A 15,526-nucleotide genomic window follows, 5' to 3' on the forward strand; every position below is an offset into this window, starting at 1 on the left:
CATACAAAGATTTTAGCAACGTGCACACCTTTTTCTCTTCTCCTTTTACCACAAACCCATCAGGCTGATCCATATAAATTTCCTCTTCCAACTCTCCATTTAGGAAAGTTGTCTTTACATCCATTTGATGAATGATCTGACCATAAGAGGCAGTCAGGGAAAGTAGCACCCGAATGGTGGTTATTCTAGCAATAGGTGAATAGGTGTCAAAGTAATCTTCGCCTTCTTTCTGAGTGTAGCCCTTGGCCACAAGCCGCGCCTTGTACTTATCAATAGTACCATCAAGCCTTAACTTCTTTTTGAACACCCATTTACAACCCACAGGTTTACAACCATAAGGTCGTTTAGTTAACTCCCAAGTTCCATTAAAAAGAATTGAGTCCATCTCATTATGAACAGCTTCTTTCCGATCATCTACATCTAGAGACGCATATGCCTCTTCAATAGACTTGGAAGTATCGTCCACAAGTGTTGAGGCATAGTTTATGCCTAAGTAATTTTGGTGATTGATGACAGTACCGTACAGGACTAATCGTGTGTGTCAAGGTTTCAGGCAACACTTGTCAACGGCACAAGACGACACGACTCCTCTCTTCTGGAACGGAAGCACGGCGCCCTCCTAGATTCTCTTTATTTGAGTCATAGGAAAGCCGTACTATTAAGAGGGGATCCGTAATGGAAAGGTTTGGGTGGAATCTATCTTGGCACACGCACACCTCTCTTTCTCCCTTTCCTTTATCTTTGAAGCGGCCCTCGCCGGTTTGTTCTTAGCTTCTCTGCAAAATGGTCCCAGCGGTAGTACCGCTGGTCCCAGCGGTAGTACCGCTGGCTGGCGGTAGTACCGCCCCTGGTCAGCGGTAGTACCGCTGGCTAGCGGTAGTACCGCCCCAGGTTAGCGGTAGTACCACTCCAGGTGCCCTGTTCCACCTACCTAGCGGTAGTTCGTGGACGGACCCTTTTGCGAAGACTTTCTCGGCGGTAGTAGTGCTTTTGCACTACCAAGGGCCAGCGGTAGTACCGCTGGTGCCAGCGGTAGTACCGCTGGAAGCCCCAGCGGTAGTACCGCTGCTCCCAGCGGTAGTACCGCCAGGCAGCGGTAGTACCGCTCCTTCCCAGCGGTAGTACCGCTGGATCTCGGGCAGAGAGTGGGAAAACGGTCTGAATTTTCCCCCCACTATATAAAGTGTTCTTCTAGCTGAGGAACCTCATCTCTTACCTCTCTAAGCTCCATTGTTGCTCCACAAGCTTAAAAGTGCCCGATCTCTCTCCCTAGCCAATCAAACTTGTTGATTCTTTAGGGATTGGTTGAGAAGGCCTAGATCCACACTTCCACCAAGAGAAAAGTTGATTCCCCCACCTATCCCTTGCGGATCTTGTTACTCTTGGGTGTTTGAGCATCCTAGACGGTTGAGGTCACCTCGAAGCCATATTCCATTGTGGTGAAGCTTCGTGGTCTTGTTGGGAGCCTCCAAGCTTTGTGTGGAGTTGCCCCAACCTTGTTTGTAAAGGTTCGGTCGCCGCCTTCAAGGGCACCTATAGTGGAATCACGGTACCTTGCATCGTGCGAGGGCGTGAGGAGAATACGGTGGCCTTAGTGGCTTTTTGGGGAGCATTGTGCCTCCACACCGCTCCAACGGAGACGTACTTCCTGTCAAAGGGAAGGAACTTCGGTAACACATCCTCGTCTCCATCGGTTCCACTTGTGGTTATCTCTAACCTTTACTTTGTATTTACTTTTACTTGTGACTATATCTTACTTGTCTTAATAGGTCTTGTTGATAGCTTCTATAGGGGTCACCTCTTTGTCATATTATTTGTGAACCCGTATAGTGTTTACCTTAACTTGTTAAGATTAATTAAAAAGTGGTCGTTGTCTATTCACCCCCCCCCTCTAGCCAACCATATCGATCCTTTCAATTGGTATCAGAGCCACGTCTCTTTATTAAGGGTTTAACCACCCGAAGAGTATGGAAGGCGAAGAGGAAGTGAACCATGGGCAACCCGAGGGCATGGACTTGACTTCGGTCACAAGGGACGACTTGAATACGGCTATGGCAGCCCTCAAGACGTCCTTGACGAGCGAAGTCAAAACCATGCTTAAGGAATTAATTGATGGTCTTAAAAGTTCACCCGAACCGGCTTTAGTGGTTAAACCCACCATTTCCGATTCAGAGGCCAACTCCTCTAAGGAAGCGGCTAAAGGTATGCAACCTGCTTCACCTCACGAAAAGGATGGGACTGGAACACATGCCTCTGTTCCACCTCCCATGACTTATGGAGGACCCGTTCTCGCACCTCGTCTTAATCCTGTTGGTCCTCCTCCTAAACTTGTGAAAGGTGACTTTGCTAACTGGGTATTTTCTATTAAGTCTCATTTGAATCACAGCTCAACAAACTTGTGGAGAATTATCGAGCAAGGATATTACCCCATGACCCAAGCAACCTCACTCCAAGAGAAGATGCAGACAATCAATATAATCACTCTGCGCTGTTTATCCTTCAGTCTGCTGTGCCACCTGAAGATCTTCCCCACTTACGTCCCTTCACATTGGCCAAGGATTGTTGGGAGCATATTATGGTGTTGTATAAGGGAAGCTCAAGTATTCAACGATCCAACTATGAAGTGATACTTGATCAGGCCGATGAGTTTGTGATGAAGGAAGAAGAGGACCCTCGTGATCTCTATCGGAGGGTGACTGCTATTGCTGTGGCACTAAAGGATCATGGAAGTAAGGATGTGGATGACACTTGGGTCAAACGCAAGTTTCTCAAAGCCATCATGCCTTTCAACAAAGCCATGTCATCTGTCATTCGTCAGCGGCCAGACTTTCACTCTTTGTCTTCCAGTGAAGTGTTGGATGAGTTCATTGCAATGTCAATCATGAACGAAACAGCCGACAATGCACTTTCTCGTGTCCGATCAAAAACCACTTCACCCAAACTTGCGTTGAAAGCAAGAGTAATGCTTGAAGAAGAAGAATAAGATGAGGAAGAGGAGAGCTACCCGGAAGACACAAAGTATGCCTATCATGAGCACATGGCTCTTGCATCAAGGCAATTCTGGGGAAATAAAAGGAACTCAAGACCAACCTTCAACAAGAACAACTCAAGTGGTTTCAAACCCAAACAACGAGTAAGGACATGTTATAACTGTGGCAACATGAGTCACTTCGTGGCAGAATGTCCATATGAGAAGAGAGAAGACAATGGAGGCAAGCTCATTCGCAAAGACAAAACCAAATCATTTCCAATCAAGAACAACTTTGTGAAGAAACCTCAACCAAAAGGAATGGTGGCCCTGGAGGAGTATCCTTCTGATGATGATGATGATGATGATACAGTGGCAACGGCAACTGTTGCTATAGCCACTACCCCTTCCCAGAAGGTGTCTCTCTTCAACGCCCCCAACGAGAACCACATCACCAAGTGCCTCATGGCAAAAGGTACCAATCAGGTAACTTCTATCATTAAGACCAACATTACTTCTGCTCCTTCATTGTTAAATTGTGTAGAAGATAGTGATGTTGGAGAACTTAATGAGCATGATCTTGATAAGTTTCTATGCACTATTAAGGGAGAAACCAAGAAGCATTTTGTTGCTCTCTTGGAACAACTGGGTGAGGCCACTGACCTTATTGAGTCTCATGAGGAGACCATCTCCGAGCTTCATGGACATAGTCGTGACTATGCCGATGAAATTGCCGAATTATCTAGTACTCTAGAAGAAGAGCGCACTCTTCGTTTGGCTCTTGAGGAGTCATATAACGATGACTGCACTAAAATGCAAAACAAACTAGATCATGATGTTGTTCTTACTCGCATGCTTAAATCTGAAAAGTATGCTCTTGAGGTTGGCCGTGACAGACTCAAAGAAGAGTTTGACATACTTGACAAGGCCCACAAAGCCTTGAAAGGTGCTCATTTCGCTCTGAAAGAGTCTCATGATCAACTCCAAGCAAAGCTTACCAAGGAGATCTCTACTTGTCCTCCCTTTGTGCTAATTGATAATACTTGTGCAACTAACCCCTGTTGTGAGCATGTTCATCTTGTGGAAGAAAATGCCAAGTTAAAGGAGAAACTTGAGAAGGGCCTTGTGTCATGCAGACAAGGTGAGAAGAGTCTGAACGACCTCTTGAGCACTCAAAAGGGTGTTGTAGGAAAGGAAGGACTTGGACTTACCTCCAAGTCAAAAGGTAAAAGAAAGAACAAGAGCAAACAATCTCTCACCCTCATGGACATCTTTGTCAATGAGGGTGAGGGGACTCAGAAGGTGAACATGAACAAGGTGGACTATGGGAACCTCAAGAAGGGCAAAGCCGCTACTACTAACACAGTCGGCAAACTCAATTCCTCTTATGTGTTATGTTGTGCTAGTGATGGGCATGTTTATGCCAGATTTATTGGTTCCTACGATGAAGATATTGAATGGGCTATCTGGGTTCCTAAGACCCTTGTCTCTAACATGAAAGGACCCATTAAAAAATGGGTTCCTAAAACCAAGCCTTGATCTATTGCAGGAGTTTGCTTCCGGTGGGGTGTCATGGTTGCTCGATAGTGGAGCAACAAATCATATGACCGGAAGCAAGGACTTAGTGGTGGATGTGCATCCTTCTCCATCTATGCCCACCCATGTCCAATTCGCTGATGCATCCTCGTCAAAGGTATTGGGATTTGGTAAGGTGGTCGTCTCTCAAGATTTGTCTATTGAGAAGGTCATGCTTGTTGAGTCTCTTGCCTACAATTTACTTTCCGTTCGTCAACTTGCAATCATGGGTTTTTCCACATTCTTTAATATTGACACTGTGGTCCTCCTAAGGAGCAAGACTCTTAAAGTAGCCTATGTTGGACATGTCAAAAATGGTCTCTATGTGGTAAACTTTTCAAAGCGACCCACTAAGACTGCGACATGTCTAATGGCTAAAGTTGACGTGGGCTGGCTTTGGCATCGTCGTTTAGCTCATGTCAATATGAGGTCTTTGCAAAGTCTTCTGACAGGGGACCATGTTCGTGGACTAACAAATGTGAGCTTTGCTAAAGATCGTGTTTGCAGTGCTTGCATTGAAGGAAAGATTCATGAAACTGCTCATCGTCCAATAACTCTTATCTACACTAAAAGGCCATTGGAACTTCTTCACATGGATCTGTTTGGTCCTCCAACATTTGATAGTCTTGGAGGTAGAAAGTATTGCTTAGTCATTGTTGACGATTACTCAAGATATACCTGGGTATATTTCTTCAAAAGGAAGAGTGAAACTCAACAAACGGTCATCAACTTTGCCAATGAAGCGCAACGTCAACATGAAGCAAAGATCTTGATGATTAGGAGTGACAACGGCACCGAGTTCAAGAACTATACCCTAGATGAGTTTCTAGGTGATGAGGGAATAAAGCACCAATATTCTGCACCATATACCCCTCAGCAAAACGACGTGGCAGAAAGGAAGAACCGGACCTTGATAGACGCTGCAAGAACAATGATGGCAGAATTCAAATCTCCATACAACTTCTGGGCAGAGGCCATCAACACAACATGTCATGCGTCCAATCGGCTCTACATCCGCAAAGGCTTGAACAAGACTCCGTATGAGATTCTAACTGGAAACAAACCCAACCTCAAGTACTTCCGGGTATTCGGTTGTAAGTGTTTCATTCTTAAAAAGGGAGCTCGGTTAGCTAAATTTGATTGTAGAGCACATGAGGGTATCTTTGTTGGTTATGCTACAAACTCTCATGCTTACCGTGTCCTCAACAAGTCCACCGGACTAATTGAGGAGACGTGTAACGTGGAGTTTGACGAAAATAATGGCTCCCAAGTGGAGCAAAGTGGTCTTTGTGATATAGGTGATGAAATTCCTCCCGAAGCCATAAGAAGAATGGGGATTGGTCAAATACTCCCCATTGAGGAACCCCTTGTGGCCGAAGGAGAAGGACAATGCTCTACTCGAGTGGAGCCATCACCCCCACAAGCCCCACACGCTTCCGACGAACAAAGAGAAGACTCTCAACAAGTTGATCAAGCTCTCGGTCAAGATCAATTGCATAACAATGGTGATATGCCCACTCAAGCACTACCCCAAGACCTTGAACCAACACGAGATCAAGATCAAGAGCAACCACTAATACAAGATCAAACCAGTGATCTTGCTCAAGTCGAAGGACAAGATGATCAGGAAACTGCCTCACAATTCCCGTCTGGAGCTCCAACAACCGGCTCAAGACGCAAGAACAAACAAGCAAAACAAGGCGACGCACCTCCATTATCTAATGAAGAACTCTTGGAGCGTCGAGCAGCCAAGAATGCGAACAAGCTGAGAGTCAAATCACATCTTATGAAGAATGTTCTTGGCAGTTTAAAAAGGGGAGTATCTACTCGTCAACAGCTTTGGAATTATTGTGAGCATCACGCGTTTGTCTCGTATTGTAAACCTCAACAGGTACAGGAAGCGCTCGATGATGAGGATTGGCTTATGGCCATGCACGAAGAACTTAACAACTTCGAGCGCAACCAAGTATGGGATTTAGTGCCACGACCAACGAAGGAACATAATGTCATTGGGACCAAATGGATATTTAAGAACAAGCAAGATACAAATGGAATTGTGATTCGAAACAAGGCAAGATTGGTGGCTCAAGGCTACTCCCAAGTCGAGGGTATCGACTACGGTGAAACCTTTGCCCCTGTTGCTCGTCTAGAATCTATTCGCATGCTACTTGCTTTTGCTTCTCATCATAACTTCAAACTACAACAAATGGATGTGAAAAGTGCATTTCTTAATGGTCCTTTAAATGAGTTGGTATATGTCAAACAACCCCCGGGATTCGAACATCCCAAGCTCCCCAATCATGTGTACAAACTCAATAAGGCACTCTATGGTCTTAAACAAGCCCCACGCGCGTGGTATGAGTACCTTACTGAGTTGTTACAAGATCGTGGGTTTGAAATTGGGAAGATTGATCCCACTCTTTTTACTAAGAGGGTTAAAGGGGATTTGTTCATATGCCAACTATATGTTGATGATATTATCTTTGGCTCTCCTAACATTTCATTCAATGAAGAATTTGCTACGCTAATGACTGAGAAGTTTGAGATGTCCATGATGGGAGAGTTGAAGTTTTTCCTCGGATTCGAGATTAAACAAGGTCTAGAAGGGACATTCATCAAACAAGCCAAGTACACTCAAGACATGCTCAAACGGTTCGAGCTCGAAGATGTCAAACCGGTCAAGTTTCCCATGCCAACCAGATGCAAGCTTGACAGTGATCCCAATGGTAAAGCAGTGGATCAAAAGGTATACCGCTCCATGATTGGATCCCTCCTTTACCTTTGTGCATCTAGACCGGATATTATGTTGAGTGTAGGGATATGTTTACGGTTTCAATCCGCACCAAAAGAAAGTCATTACATGGTTGCCAAACGAATCTTTCGATATTTGGCTCATACCCCAAACTTTGGCCTCTGGTATCCCAAAGGAGCAAACTTCAATCTAGTTGGCTATTCTGACTCAGATTGGGCTGAAGATTGTGTGGAGAGGAAGTCAACATCTGGAGGGTGCCAATTCCTTGGTCGCTCTTTGGTAAGTTGGTCTTCAAAGAAGCATAACTGTGTCTCCTTATCATCCACCGAAGCTGAGTATGTGGCAGCTGCAAGTTGTTGTGCACAATTGCTATGGATGAGGCAAACTTTAAAGGATTATGGTGTCACTTGTGACAAAGTGCCTCTTCTATGTGACAATCAAAGCGCCATCAAGATTTCCCTCAACCCAGTGCAACATAGCAAAACCAAACATATTGATATTCGTCATCACTTCATCCGTGAACATATCAAGCTAGGTGATATTGAGGTTCACTTCATTCACACTGAAGAGCAACTTGCAGATATTTTCACCAAGCCACTTGATGAAGCAAGGTTCCGGGAGTTAGGGCATGAGCTAAATATCATTGATTCAAGTAATGTGGATTGAAACTAGGCATATTGCACCTCACTTCACATTCCATCTTGGTCTAGATGTAGGCATGGACATAGGGGGAGTGTTGTTCTCTCAATAAACTCTCCCTCCCCTATTATGCGTAAATCAATCTAGTCTTTCACTTTAGCCATTGTCAAATGGTACTTGTGCTTCAAAGACGAGCATTGGTCATGAACCCAAGGATAATTCTTCGCGGTGTCATACCATTGTCTCAAACATAGGTGGCCACGGCCACCACCCCTCCATCCTCTCGTGCGTATAAAGGAGAGGATATACAATGACAAGTCAGTACATTTTCTTGGAAGTCATCCCTTCTTACTCACTTGTCATATGCCCAAGTCCCTCTCTTTTCTTAAAGCCGCGCTGCAACATTTGCAGCGGTACTACCGCCAGGACCCCAGCGGTACTACCGCCAGGGGTAGCGGTACTACCGCCGGGACCCCAGCGGTACTACCGCCAGAGCTCAAAATCTAACTCGGACGGCTGGAATATTTCTAGGGTTTCGAGGGGGAGCGGTACTACCGCCAGGGGGAGCGGTACTACCGTCAGGACCCCAGCGGTACTACCGCTGCACTCCAGCGGTACTACCGCCAGGTCAGCGGTACTACCGCTGCACCCCAGCGGTACTACCGCTGTCCGTACCCCTTGGGCTATATAAAGGGAGGGGGAGCCCGATTTTCAATCTGTTTCTTCTTCCTCGCGGCTCCTCCCTCCCCTACCCCGAAAACCCCCCGATTGGATCTCACTTCGTGGAGCTCTTTCTCCCCGTTGGTGTGGAAAGGCTACTTCACTTCTTCTTCCTCCTCCAAAGCCATGAATCCCGGTAACAAAAGCTCCTCCCTTCTTCTATTTGGTTGTTCTTCGTGTTCTAGGGTTAGGAGCATTGGGGATTGGATTCATCTTGTTGATCCTATGGTTAGTTATTGGATGGCATGAAGGAAATTTTTTAGGGGAGTATAGGTCCAATGGTTGTTGTTATGATTGCTGCCATGGTTTAGGATTTCACCGTCTTAGATCGAATATTTGAACTTTTGGATTAGATCTGAAACGTGCTCTCTCTTGCCTAGGCATGTTTGTACCTCGTATTACTATGTGTTCCTCTTGTCATTAGGGCTGGGGTGTACGCCTTAATGTTCATATTCAGTCCATGCCCTCGAAAACGAGTTTTATATGTGTGATCTGAAAGTCAAACCCCCAGCGGTACTACCGCCAGGGGGTAGCGGTACTACCGCTAGGTCCCAGCAGTACTACTGCCAGGGGTAGCGGTACTACCGCTATGACCCCCAGCGGTACTACCGCCAGGGCTGGCGGTACTACCGCTAGGCCCCAGCGGTACTACCGCCAGGGTGGCGGTACTACCGCCAGAAGCATTCACGTTGTATTTCTCTTTTGCTTAGCAATGCATGTTTTCGTTTTCTGCTCTTTCAAGATTCATTGCCTTGACTTTTCTTGTCGCCTCTTTTTCGCTTTGTGGTCTGTGTCACAGGTGGCTCTGCTCGCCGTTCGAACCCCCCACGGGACACGGCATCCAAACAGTTTCGCAACACAGAGGCGCCCGAGGGGTCTGCCACGTCTGGTCTCCCCCCTAAGAAGAAGTCCTTCAAGAAGGTCGCTCATAAGGACAAGAGGGTGAATATCCGCACAATGTCTCCCAAGGACTTTCTGCAATTTCGCACCAAGAACCACTATCTCCAGGAGAGGGAGAAGATCGATGGTGTTGAAAATGTCTGGGTTAAGGATCATTGCCGGATATATCGAGATGTCATTGCAAACTTCAAGAAGAACTATGTCTCTGTCCAGTGGATTGATCTGGCACACCTTCAGCGGCACACAGAGTACTTTGGTGATGCTCTTGCTTTGATTGACAAGATGGGCCTCAAAAACATCATCACCTTCAGGACGGATTTTGATCCTACGGCAGTTGCTCAGTTCTATGTCACTGTTCACTTCTCCCATGATGAACAACGCTCCATGATATGGATGACTGGGTCAAAGAAGATGACTCGTTCCTGGACAGAGTTCATGCAGTTCCTGCACGTTGATTTTCAGGGTGCTGACACCCCTCTTGGGCTGCGTCCTCACGCTCCAGTCCCCGCTGATAAGGGCCTCGCAAAGGACAGACTGCAGACACTATATCTGAGGAAGGGGGTGCTTCCCAAGCACCTGGACATCATGCACCGCATCTTTCGGAACACCCTCTTCCCTCGGAGTGGTAACTTCGATGAGGTCCATGGCTCCTTGGCTGAGATGTTGTTACTGTGTGAGGAGGCTATGTCTGCGGAGTCTGCTCAACTGGATATTGCAGATGTGATGTTCACCGAACTATGGAACTGCATCATCAACCGTAAGGTCCCTATCTACGGGCCTTACCTGTTTGCATACATCTGCCATAAGTGGCAACAGGCGTTTCCAGATGAGGTGCTCTACGCACAGTCTGACTACATTGTGCATGACCCAATCAAGCTACGCGTCAAGGACAGGTGGGCCAACCCATCCTCATCTTCTCAGCACATGGACACTGATACAGAGACAGCTGCTGGTAGAGGACCTGCCTCTCAGTCCCGCTCGTCTGCCATGCCATCTTGGGCTATCAAGTTGCAGGACAAGATGAAGACTCTCTTCTGTATGCAGGCCAAGGGTCAGTATCAGACACACGTGGATCAGAAGCAGAGCCGCCAGAGGCATAAGCGTGTTCTCAGGACCTTGGATGTGGACATCTCCAGTGGCTCAGAGGACGACATCACGCCTGAGGCCACTTGGATGCAGGCTCAGGGGTACCAGTGGTCGGGTGATGAGGCGCAAGAGGAGGAGGAGACTGACCAGGAGGGGACCGACGAGTCTGGTGATCCTGAAGACGAGGAGTAGCTACCTGTGGCATTAGGTGTGCCCCCTTTTTGGTGTCTTGTGCCAAAGGGGGAGAGAGTCTAGGGATTTGATTTCATTCGAACTTTGCATTGCTTTGCTTTATCTTGTTTGATTTGCTTTGAACTTGGTGTGCTTCGTTTGCTATCTTGTGTGAGACATGATCTTTCTTATGTGAGATTAGATTTATTTCCACCATATGCTGTGAGTCATATGTCATATATCTCTATCTTTGTACTCTCATATTATTATCCATGCAAATCCGGTATTGTCATCAATCCACCAAAAAGGGGGAGATTGTTGAGGCATAGTTTATGCCTAAGTAATTTTGGTGATTGATGACAGTACCGTACAGGACTAATCGTGTGTGTCAAGGTTTCAGGCAACACTCGTCAACGGCACAAGACGACACGACTCCTCTCTTCTGGAACGGAAGCACGGCGCCCTCCTAGATTCTCTTTATTTGAGTCATAGGAAAGCCGTACTATTAAGAGGGGATCCGTAGTGGAAAGGTTTGGGTGGAATCTATCTTGGCACACACACACCTCTCTTTCTCCCTTTCCTTTATCTTTGGAGCGGCCCTCGCCGGTTTGTTCTTAGCTTCTCTGCAAAATGGTCCCCAGCGGTAGTACCGCTGGTCCCAGCGGTAGTACCGCTGGACTGCCAGCGGTAGTACCGCTGGCTAGCGGTAGTACCGCCCCAGGTTAGCGGTAGTACCACTCCAGGTGCCCTGTTCCACCTACCTAGCGGTAGTTCGTGGACGGACCCTTTTGCGAAGACTTTCTCGGCGGTAGTAGTGCTTTTGCACTACCAAGGGCCAGCGGTAGTACCGCTGGAAGCCCCAGCGGTAGTACCGCTGCTCCCAGCGGTAGTACCGCCAGGCAGCGGTAGTACCGCTCCTTCCCAGCGGTAGTACCGCTGGATCTCGGGCAGAGAGTGGGAAAACGGTCTGAATTTTCCCCCCACTATATAAAGTGTTCTTCTAGCTGAGGAACCTCATCTCTTACCTCTCTAAGCTCCATTGTTGCTCCACAAGCTTAAAAGTGCCCGATCTCTCTCCCTAGCCAATCAAACTTGTTGATTCTTTAGGGATTGGTTGAGAAGGCCTAGATCCACACTTCCACCAAGAGAAAAGTTGATTCCCCCACCTATCCCTTGCGGATCTTGTTACTCTTGGGTGTTTGAGCATCCTAGACGGTTGAGGTCACCTCGAAGCCATATTCCATTGTGGTGAAGCTTCGTGGTCTTGTTGGGAGCCTCCAAGCTTTGTGTGGAGTTGCCCCAACCTTGTTTGTAAAGGTTCGGTCGCCGCCTTCAAGGGCACCTATAGTGGAATCACGGTACCTTGCATCGTGCGAGGGCGTGAGGAGAATACGGTGGCCTTAGTGGCTTTTTGGGGAGCATTGTGCCTCCACACCGCTCCAACGGAGACGTACTTCCTGTCAAAGGGAAGGAACTTCGGTAACACATCCTCGTCTCCATCGGTTCCACTTGTGGTTATCTCTAACATTTACTTTGTATTTACTTTTACTTGTGACTATATCTTACTTGTCTTAATAGGTCTTGTTGATAGCTTCTATAGGGGTCACCTCTTTGTCATATTATTTGTGAACCCGTATAGTGTTTACCTTAACTTGTTAAGATTAATTAAAAAGTGGTCGTTGTCTATTCACCCCCCCCCTCTAGCCAACCATATCGATCCTTTCAACAAGGTATACGATGAAATCATCACCAAAGGATTTTGCAACCCTTTGTCTCTTGCTCCTTACAAGAGCTTCATCGTTATCCTTCTCATGGACTTCCTCGGGTGTTTGTTCAATATAATCATCAAATGTACTAGATTTAGAATTTAACTCAGAAGAAAATCTAGCAATGTTATGCATATCTTTCATAGGAAACATATTCTCAAAAAATGTTGCATCACGAGATTCCATTACAGTATCTACATGCATATCAGGAACCTCACATTTAACTACTAAAACTCTATAAGCAATGCTCCGCTGAGCATAACCCAGAAAAACACAATCCACTCTCTTTGGTCCAAGTTTGTGTTTCTTGGAGATAGGAATATTGACCTTTGCCAAACATCCCCAAGTGCGCAAATAAGAAAGTGATGGTTTTCTTCCAACCCACTCTTCATAAGGGGTTTTCTCTTTATTTTTGTTAGGAACTCTATTCAGGTCATGACATACACTCAACAAAGCCTCTCCCCACCATGCCTTAGATAAACCAGCAGTGTCTATCATGGCGTTCACCAAGTCAGTCAACGTGCGGTTTTTCCTCTCGGCAATCCCGTTTGATTGAGGCGAATAGGGAGGCGTCCTCTCATGAATAATACCATGTTCCTCACAAAATTCATCAAAAACTTTGGAAAAATATTCTCCACCACGATCCGACCTAAGACGCTTGATCTTTCTCTCCATTTGATTTTCAACTTTAGCTTTATAGATCTTAAAGTAATCGAGAGCTTCATCTTTAGTTTGCAACAAATAAATATAGCAAAATCTAGTCGCATCATCAATCAAAGTCATGAAATATTTCTTTCCACCTTTTGTCAACACACCATTCATCTCACATAGATCAGAATGTATGAGTTCTAGAGGTGCCAAGTTTCTCTCTTCGGCAGCCGTCTGAGGCTTTCAAGGTTGCTTCGATTGCACACAACTATGGCACTTAGAACCTTTAGCAAGTGTGAAATTAAGAATTAAACTCATACTAGATAGCCGAGACATTAAACCAAAATTAATATGACACAAACGAGAATGCCAAACACTTGTATCATCATTAATACTAGCACAAATTTGGTTTACTGACTTATTGCAAAAATCTGAAAGGGAAAAGTGGAACAAGCCTCCGCACTCATAGGCTTTACCTATAAATTGTCCAAATCTCGACACGATTACTTTATTTAACTCTAAAACTACCTTAAACCCATCTCGACATAGAAGGGAGCCGCTAACTAGATTCTTGTTCATAGTAGGGACATGCTGCACGTTCCTTAGTTGCACGATCTTTCCTGAATTAAACTTCAGATCCACCGTGCCAATGCCACGAACAGAAGCATGCGACCCATTCCCCATTAGGACGGAAGAATCCCTTGCGACCTGATAAGAAGTAAACAAAGAGACGTCGGCACACACATGAACGTTAGCTCCTGAATCAATCCACCATGAAGATGATTAGAATACTGAAAGCACAATAGGTAAATTACCATACCCATCAGTATTGCTAGCGGTCACCATGTTGACTGTCTTGGAGCTGGTTTTCCCTCTGAAGTCTGCGCGTTCTGGGCATTCCTCGGAAAAGTGTCCGAGCTCCCCACAGGCGTAGCACTCTAGCTGAGCCTTGTTGAACTTCTTCTTCTTGAAGGTAGTAGTATTTATATGCTTGTTGAAAACAGGTTTGTTCTTTCCTTTGTTCTTGTTCTGTTGGAACCTTTGTACCATGTTGGCAGTAGGTTGAACCTCACCTCCTTTCTCAGTATTGTCTTTAGCTCGAGCTTTCTCTTCAACATCAAGAGATGCAATCAGATTTTTAATTGATATCTCCTGTCTCTTATGTTTCAGAGAAGTGGCGAAGTTCCTCCATGAAGAAGGCAACTTTGCAATCATGCACCCAGCCAGAAAATTTATCGGATAGATCACACTTAAGGAGTTCCAGTTCCTTCACAATACACTGTATCTCATGAGCTTGTTCAACCACAGAACGGTTATTCACCATCTTGTAGTCGTGTAAATTCTTCATGATGTACAATTCACTGTCTGCATCTGTAGCACCGAATTTAGCCTTCAGTGCATCCCACAGTGTCTTTCCATCTTGTATGTGCATGTACACATCACACAGACGGTCAGCAAGAACACTCAAAATGCATAGTGTTTGCTTCCTGGAACTTTCTCTAATCTTCATCAGAAGCTCCCTCTGGCATGCCAGCACTAACATGGAAAACTTTCAGAGCAGTAAGCCAGAGCGTGGATCTCACTTCCCACCTCTTAAAGTGCACAACGGTAAACTTATCCGGCCTCGGTGCATCAGAAAATCCAGCCATAGTTAACTCAGGAAATTGCCTACAATTAGGTTTTTGGATTGTTGAGTAATTAGGCACAATTTCCATGATTAATTCCAGAATATAAAGCATGACGATACTAGCTACTAACATGTGAAACTCTAACATATTAGATGCAGTAGACAACATGAATAGCAGCAACACCGTATAGCAAAACATGTACGCATCTAACATGTTCATCAGGCCAACGGGAACACGATGCACGTACCGAACGTTTGTAGATGAAGCAGATGTGTTCGATGGAGCGACGTTGTTGACAATGACGTTGGCGATGACAGGACAAAGTAGACGACGCTTGAGGCGGCGGTACGCAGCACCGCCCAACTTGCTAGGTAGACGACCCGTTGTGGAAGCAGCGAGCAGACGCGCTTCCTAAAAACCTAATTCGCCCTCTCCCGTACAGGATCACAAAGGCGACTGGTTCCGGAGACCTGCTCTCCCGTTCGCCGTTGGACGTCGAACTCGGGATGGATTAGACTACGGTGGCGGCGCAAGTTGTGAGACGAGGCAAAACCCTAGATATTTTTCGGTGTGTCTTTGGCCGACCACGATAGGTAGTATATATAGGAGGACCGAGGTCGGTTCCGTGTCGCGACCAGGTCTCAAACCGACTTGGTTTCCAAGTCGTATACTT

Source organism: Hordeum vulgare, chromosome 6H (assembly GCF_904849725.1).
Source record: "Hordeum vulgare subsp. vulgare chromosome 6H, MorexV3_pseudomolecules_assembly, whole genome shotgun sequence".
Taxonomy (NCBI): domain Eukaryota; kingdom Viridiplantae; phylum Streptophyta; class Magnoliopsida; order Poales; family Poaceae; genus Hordeum; species Hordeum vulgare.